This window comes from Crocodylus porosus, unplaced genomic scaffold (genome assembly GCF_001723895.1).
Source record: "Crocodylus porosus isolate Cpor-Errol unplaced genomic scaffold, CroPor_comp1, whole genome shotgun sequence".
In the NCBI taxonomy this organism is placed as follows: domain Eukaryota; kingdom Metazoa; phylum Chordata; order Crocodylia; family Crocodylidae; genus Crocodylus; species Crocodylus porosus.
This window is the reverse complement of record NW_017728931.1, coordinates 78,911,795-78,920,220: the sequence shown is the minus strand read 5'-3', so window position 1 is coordinate 78,920,220 and position 8,426 is coordinate 78,911,795. Positions and strand designations below refer to the sequence as shown.

At 38.0% G+C, this 8,426-nt stretch overlaps 1 protein-coding gene across 1 annotated transcript in view; it reads right to left on the bottom strand.

Moving 5' to 3' along the window:
- PTPRR (protein tyrosine phosphatase, receptor type R) overlaps nucleotides 1-8,426 on the bottom strand; it is a 211,627-nt gene that overhangs the window by 117,494 nt on the left and 85,707 nt on the right. The window lies entirely within an intron of this gene.

Genomic DNA, 8,426 nt, shown 5'->3' with positions numbered 1-8,426 from the left:
TCTAACATTGCTCATGGCTCCTGGATTCTTGAGAAATCCCTTGGTTATCAAATAACTTATTATGGAAAACAATTTTACTACAGGTTTCCCTTGCTTTAGGCAGGTTCTTATGCAATAACCCTTTTTATCCCAACATTCATATATGCAAGGTAAATTCATTCCTATGCAATCAGTTTGGTGGAAGCCCACAATCAGCTGCTTTGTGCAGTGCATTGCGGGAATGATGTACACCAAAATATAGTCTCCTGTGTGGATCTGTGCTCTTTGCTTGTTGTCTGCGCCCCATGTTTCTGTAGTTGCCATCCCCATTACAACAGTATCCTGCCTTTGGGTGTACTGTCTGCTAGGGGTGTGTGAAATGGGCTCTATTTGATTTGGATTCAGATTTGGCCCAAATCAGGGACAGTGATTCGATTAGTTGATTTGGATCACTGTCTCTGATGCTATTTGGCAGAATCCAAATCTGAAGATTCCATGCTGATTCGGAGAATCAGCGATTTGCCCATCGACACAGCTTTAAATGTTTTTTATATACCTCGAGGCTTGTGAATGCTGCAATGCTGAGGTGGATAGAGCATCCCACAGTAGTGAAGGGGGGCCTCCTACATGTTCCCTGGCAGATCTGGAAGTGTTTCTGGTCCAATTCTGGGTCTGTTGCCAAGTGCCCTGGGGATCCATTGTGTTCCTGTGGGATGCTCCATCTGCCCTAGCATCGCAGTGTTCACGAGCAGCCTGGTACCTTGACATATATTGAAAAAACATTTAAAGCTGTGTCTATATCCAAATTGCTGAATCTTTCCAAATCAACTTGGAGGTTCCAATTCAATTCAGAGAGATTAAAGAGTTTCCTGATTAGATTCAGATTCGGCTACTGTATCGAGCCAAATCTCCACCGAATTAAATCAGCGACCAAAGCTATGCACAGCCCTACTGTCTGCTGTTGGTAAGGACCAAAATTGTCTTGTAAAAGTGGTAGAAATGGGTCTGGGGGTCAGTGCAGTCAAGGTCTTGAAACATATCCCTATTTGTTACATTGTAAAGTGGGTTCCCTTTATGCAAATTTGAGTTATGTGCCATTTTAGAGGAACACATGTACAGCATAAAACAAGGGAAACCTGTACTTGATTAAATCATACAGAAGAAGATATTACAGCCATCTGTTCAGTTTTGGGAGGGGCGTTATTTAGTGATGGGAGGTCAAAGAGTGAGAGCAAGAAAGAAGCTTTTCTGCTTGATATTTGTTGGTCACTAGCATCACCCTCTTCATGACTGGAAAGCAGAGGCCCTTTCCAGAGATCTGCACCATGGGAAGAAGAAATAAAGTGTTATCCACTATTCCATTTTTGCACAGATAACATGGTTTTTATATTCAGTGTTACAGAGAGATTTAGAGCAATGAACATTTTACTTCAAATGTATATATTCACATTTATCCACTATGCCTTTTCTCAAATGATAGGCATTGGAGCAGGACAATCAAAAAGGTCTACATCATACAAATAACACTGGACTCCACCCAGCCTCACATTTCTGCACTACTTTATTATCCCTAACCATCTCATTTTTCAGATAAATGTTATTTGTACATGATTATAATATTGTAAATATTGCATTGTAAAATACTTTCCTTGTCATTCTAATGGGAGTGTACTACAGTTAGGTCTGCATTTAGTATTTTGGAACATGTAGGCTGTATTAACTGCTAGCATTTCTTCACATTTTATTTTTACTACAGGGCTGCCACATTCAGATATTGCAGGATCACTGCCATCACTCATTGTTGCTATCTTTGGCCTTCCTATTTAATACATACATAGCACTTGGTATGTAAAAAGGACTTAGACATTGACAACACTCTGCAAACATTAACTAATTAGTTTAATGCTTTATATTTGTACTTTGCTCACAGTGTACTTTGCTCCTGTGCTTGCCTTGTCTTTGCTGTTCAAGTTCCGTGGATGCAAGCTGGAACTCCCTGAACATATTTCTCTGGGTGATCTCAATACTTCCGTCAGTCTCTCTCCTTTCCTTTCATATTTATGCTCTTCCTATCTGCACCAAGGCCCAACTACCCTTCAAAGCTTCCTGTTGTCTCGTTTTAACTGGTTTTGTTAATTCTTCTATTTGTCCAGAATTTTTCTTATCTGTTTTTGTCACCTCCTACTGTTCTAAGTCCTTCTAACCTGTTTATTGTTTCCCAGGAAGAGAAGATGACAAATTTATAATCCTTTCAGTAATTCAAATAGGAACCAATTGAAAAGTATTTATCACTCTCTTTTCCCCCTAATTATTGAAAATGACAGTGGAAGCAATCACTCTGGCTTCTCCAGGTGAGCAGTAATGATGCCACTTACATTTCTCCTGCCAAGACCAGGGCCACCATTAAGAAACACGTCCTGCCAACTCATTCTCTTTCTACCTGAACCAAAGTCTTGCAAAGCTTAGAGAAGTCCTGGGCATATACCTTAGAAAGCTCTCTCTCTTTACCTAATTGCTGGGATTTAGTGCATGCAGAGTAGAGGCAAATGTAATTGTTCCTCAGTGGTGGTCCCAGGCTTGGCAGGGATGTAGTATAAATATGACTTGGCAAGGGAAACCAACCTTTATTTACATTTTGCCTTTCTCCTGTGCTATACAACCTCAAGATATTCTATCAAGTTTATTTGTTTTTGCTCATGGCAAAGAGTATATATAATGGAAAAGTGACTTCTTAGTTATTGGAAACTAACTGACAAGAGACACAATAATTTGCTTTATGAGTGATGTTTGCACATTCTGGCATTCAAAAGAGCCTGAGCAATAGATCTGAGGCTATTTGCAAAGAAATATCAGCCCCTCCCCCTCTATATTCCTTATGTGAGAATACATAATTTCTGCATCCCAATACGCATGATGGCTCCAAGGGCAATGCTCAGAGGATGCACATACCATTTAAGGCTCAGTCCTATGAATGACCAAGTACTGGATTTGCAGTATTCACTGTGCTTGCTTGCTTTCCTCCTCAGTCCTGATGAAGAATGACTTACATTCGAAAGCTTGTCGAACTTTATTGTAAACACACAGCTGGTCCCACAAAAGATAGCACCCCCCAAAATTCTTGCCTCTTGCAAGGACTGGAGCACAGTTGAGCTTGCATGGAGCCCTACTGCTTCCTATATTACATGTGCTCTATTTTAATAAAAACTTCTCTCATTTACAGAAATTAGAAATTGTATGCATTAATAAAGACCCAGCTACATCAGGGGAATTTTATTTGCTTTAATAAGGGCTGAATATGGTCCTGGATGGTTAAGTCTAAAATAAAAAAAGTTGTAAAAATCTGAAGGGAAGATAATTTATGATTTGTATGCTTATATTTTTATACACTTTATGTGAGAGCACCATGCTAAAAAAGAAAGGAATATTATTTGTGACTGTGGTTGTTATTTATTTTTAAATCAATAATGTTTAGCAGAAACTATTGATTTTTAAATCATTCTGACAAATTATGTCAATTAGTTCCCATTATTTACAAAGCCTAATACCATCTAGCTATGAAAAGGCAGGAATCAATGTGCTTAGGGTATAATCCTACAAACTCTTACCCTTACTTACATGAGTTGTTCCACACAGACAATCCCATGGAAATCATCAACAGGAGTAAATGTAAGGTTACTTCTGTTGCAAAATTGGGCCTAACACATAAGCTAAATGTACACATCTGTTTTATACATGAAATAACCTGTGGCATAACTTTACCCCTGCCTTCCTCCTAGCACTAACAACTCCCACACTTTCCACATCATTATTATTAGGAGAGCATATAAGTCTTCTAAATTTATGGTGAATACTCACGTTAAGCAAATTCAGTGATTTGTAAGGTCCCTTCCAGCCCTTTAACAACTATGAAACTATGAAACTGAACAAAGCACTACGAGATACACTTCAATACAGTGGGAAAGGGAATGGGTAGATTAACTGAGAGCTTCTTCTCAGTTTCTTTTGACTGTGATCTTAAGAGCTTCTCCAGACAAGCACAAGATTTCCAGAAGATATTCAGACAAAAACTTCATACTACAATAGCTGAGGGGAAAGGAGAAAAACAGAAAAATATCTCGAGAACAAGAAGGTTTTAGGAAGCTCTGAATTTGTCAAGAACAGGGAGCTGCAAGTACAAGCTAAATATTTTTGTAAATTCTTACTTTTCCTCTGGCAAAAGCCATGGCAAAAAAACTTTGGAAATAGGATGATACCTTACAGAATTTATTATAGCTATAAGTAAGAAAAAAAAAAATCAGTGAAACTGGTTAGGACTGTGACCATAGTTTGTCCTCTATTTCCTGTCTATACTATGTATTTTCAAGGATTACAAAATTATAATTAATGCTTCATAGTATTCCAAAAACTAAAGCATCCCATTTGCTTATGATGTACAACCAAAACCCACACAGAACATATAGCTCAACATTTCCTGAACACATTAAGTCTCATCTACTGCTCATGCCACCTGTGTATATTAAATAGACCTATATCACACTCTGAGTTACTTGATAGAATTTCTTACTTTTCCAAAAGCTGTTTAGATGTCACTGCTGAGTCCACATCGATGTGCAAAATTCTGTACATTTCATTCTCTCATCATTGATCAGCCCTAATCATGCAGATTTCTAAACCAACAAAGAAAGAAAAAAACAAATCTTATTCAGCTGCTAGAAGGTGACAGTCTGGTATTATTGCTAGAGACATAACTGGTCCCAGAACTGCTGATATGTGCTCTCTTGGGACACACCTCAGGTGCCTGATGTTCCTGCAGCTTACCAGAATTGGAATGTACAGAGGGGATGCTTTTCATCATCATTAGCAAACCTGTACAAACAGGTCTAGAAGGTGAGCTAGGCAAAGAAGACAAGAAGCAGATCCCAAGTTTGAAAGATTGCACAACCTGCATCAGTAGCTTTATTGGACTATTCAGATGCATTCTTCGTGTTAAATTCACTGGATGAACAAGTCTACAAGTGTGTGCAACTTGAAAGGGAATTCAGTTAGTTGGAAGGTTAACTTCAAATAAGAAATAATAATAGTTTTGCAGTAGACCAGGTTATTGCTGTTTGTATTGTCATCTTTAGTCATTCACATCATGACCATTCCTTCCTCATGAATTATGACAGATGGCATATTTTCTTGATCAAATTTTGCTTCACTTACACTGGTATAATATCAAGTTGAATGGAGTCACATGGGCATTAATTCGAGAGCTGCTTGGGCAGTCAAACTAGAGACGTTTAATTATGGGGCAAACATTTATTCACTGGCTATCTCAGGACATGGACACAGAACATGTTTATATCTGTATAATTTACAGTGAGTTTGTACATTGATGTAAACTACACCACGATTCAGGACAGAGAGATGGCCCACTCTCCCAGGTTGGCTGCCTACAGTAGATGTTAGCAGTAGTGTAGCTGGAGGGGAGTGGAGAGTGGGGTACCAGCTCTGAGCACTGATTTAGGGTGGAGAGCCAGACTGGGAGCCCCTGGGGATCCTCTGCCATGGGCCTGCTTCAGCTGGTGTAAGCAGTGAGCCCATTCCCCAGTTTTAGCAATGTGAATCTGGAGTGCCAGAGCAGTATCTGCTGTTGCCACCAGAGTGTGGAAATAAGACAGCACTCCCCCCTCGCTCCAGCTGTCAACATAAAGTCTCCCCTTCCCCTTGGTCTGTCCAGGGTCCCAAAGGAGCTCACTACCTCTCCAGGCACTATTACACACCTCACCACTACATTTTAGACTTTGAGCAAATGGCCACCCTGGAATGAAACAAAAATACATCTAAACCAGTATAGCTTACAGCACCATATAATTACTCCTGTTTCTTTGCAGAGTAACTTTACAATGGAGAAGAGTGACTTACATTGGTGCAGATGGTAGGACAGGGCTCAGGGCCTGGTTCAGAGAGGCATGAGCTTTGTCAGGTGCTAAGACTGGTGTAGGGCTTTTCTTGCAAAGATTTATCTATCTTTCAATAATCAATAACACTCTCACATCACACATTGTTCTTTCCATCCATGTATCGTAAAGCAATTCACAATGGAAGAAAAGTACCATTATGTTCATTTTACAGATGGAGAAGATTGAGGCACCAAAAGGGTAACCCGACTTGCTCATAGACATGCCACAGGTGAGAGACATGATTGTGAGCTACACACAGGTCCCCAGATGTCCAGAGCATACCATCTCTACTTTAAAAGGGTTTTTTTTTCATATTTCACTGAAAGTTAATAAATATGAATATATAATTAAAACTGAACCATAAGCAAGTCTAAAACTGCTATGATTTACATGTTCTAAAATAGAGAAAGAAGGTTCTGCATATAAATTTTAGTTGGAGTGAGTAAAACATTTCCAGAAAACTTGATCTGACTTTAGTATTCATAGAATCAATGGTTTAGAAAGGACTTCAAGGGTCATCTGGCCCACTGTGAAACTGAAGGAATGCTACTATTAAATCATCCTTGTTCAATGCTTATCCAAATCCAATCTCTTCCCAAATATGTTCCTTGATATATCTGCATCCTGGAATATACATAGAATATTACTAGAATTCATTAAATATCTCTTTTTAATGACTGCTTGTAACTACCACCCTTCAAGTAGATGAGTGTTTAAGTTACTGATTTAGAAAAGAGAAAAACAGAAAAATTTTTGTTTAGACGAGATGAAAAGATAATCAATTGACCATGACACCCTTAATGCCTGTATTCTTTGGGACCACAGAGTTTACTCTCAAGTCTTTTGAAGGCTGGTTTGTTCTAACCTGCAACTTTGCACTTTGTATTTAAATTCCTGGATTACATTGTCATTTTGTTATGTTTTTTCCTCTATTAAGAATACATATAGCTAGATCTCAGCGAAACAAGTTTGCAAAGAGGAACAACTATTTTAAATCTGTTTCAATGTGACTGGGTTCCAACTAGACTCAGTCTTCATTTTCACTGAATTTATCTTCATTTATCTTTTGATCAACATTATTATCCGAATGAACTTCCAATAAACTGACCAAAATCTGATGATTTTTGATCATCTTGAAAATGGTTCTGGTAAAAAAATATTGTTAAAAAATGGAAAAATGTAGTGATTTCTCAAAAACTTTTTTTGTGGAAAACAGGCCATTTTTGACAATACCTTTTTGCGTGTAAAATATTTGGCTCTAATAAATAGTTCCTACACAAGTTACATACTAAAGATGAGTATTTGGACACACTGTCTTTTATAGAGATGAATAAATATAAACATACAGATCCATCCTGTTGGATGGTAACAAGAGCAGAAGAGTAAGCATCATATTAGAGATTTGACAAAGGAACAAAAATGCCAAGACTGAGTTAGGTTTGAAAGACTGGGAAGACAGAGGTAGCAGGATGTTATACAAGATCAAAAAGGTTTAGAGAGAAAAAGAAACCCGGGAATTTGTTTAAATTCATAAATCCTATTTGCTTTCCTAATGGAAATTCTACATTCCTGGTTTTGTTAAATTCATATTCCACTATGTCTGATGAATAATGTAATTTTTCACCTTTGGGGCTATGGTTCACTCCTGTGTGGGGGGCTATTGAGTCTTTGTTTCTTCACTCAACGCCCCCCACCCCGACTTTGTATATCATCAAGGTTACACTATTTTTGAATGGAGAAAGGCTAGAAATCTATACATTTCTTTTTAGGAAAACAACCAAAAAATTCTCATTTTAAGGGCACTGAAAATCCTGTGAAAAGGATACTGTGATTTCATCTACACTTATCAAAACTCATACTGTTCCAAGAACACAGGAAATTGTCTCTAGAGTTCTCTTATATAAACAGTGACTTCATAGTACAAGGGAGGTTACTACGAAAGAAATGTAACCTGTGGTTTTTCATCAATACCTTTAGGTATTGGTAACTTACGTCTGAGAAGGTTAATTGAAATGATTTTTTAAAAATATAAAATATCAAGTAGAAAAAAACCTAGATCAAACACAGAAGTAATCGGGTTAGGTTCAATGGCTTGTGCTTTGCAAGAGATAAAACTATATGATGATCACAAAGGATTTAAGGACATTGTCTACATGTTTCACCCACTGGCTGGTCTTCTCAGTGTTAGCCAACAGTTGATTTAACTGATGCAGTGAATTTTATGTAGATACACACGCACACTTCTAATGTTACTTCTTTTCATTAAAACAGTGTGATGGCATATGGTATTGACAAGTTCAAGTCCAAGGAGCAGATGTTCAAGAGCTCTTCAAGAGTCTGTGTTGAGTGGTGTTGGCTTGCCCACAATTAGCATCCCAGAATGTGGCATTTCAGTGATTTATTTTCACCTGCCAAATGAGCCTCTTGCAGCAGGAAGACATCCATTTTCTGTTTGTATGATAGCTTGGTTAGGTAGTTCCATTTTACAGGTCAAAAGCCTTC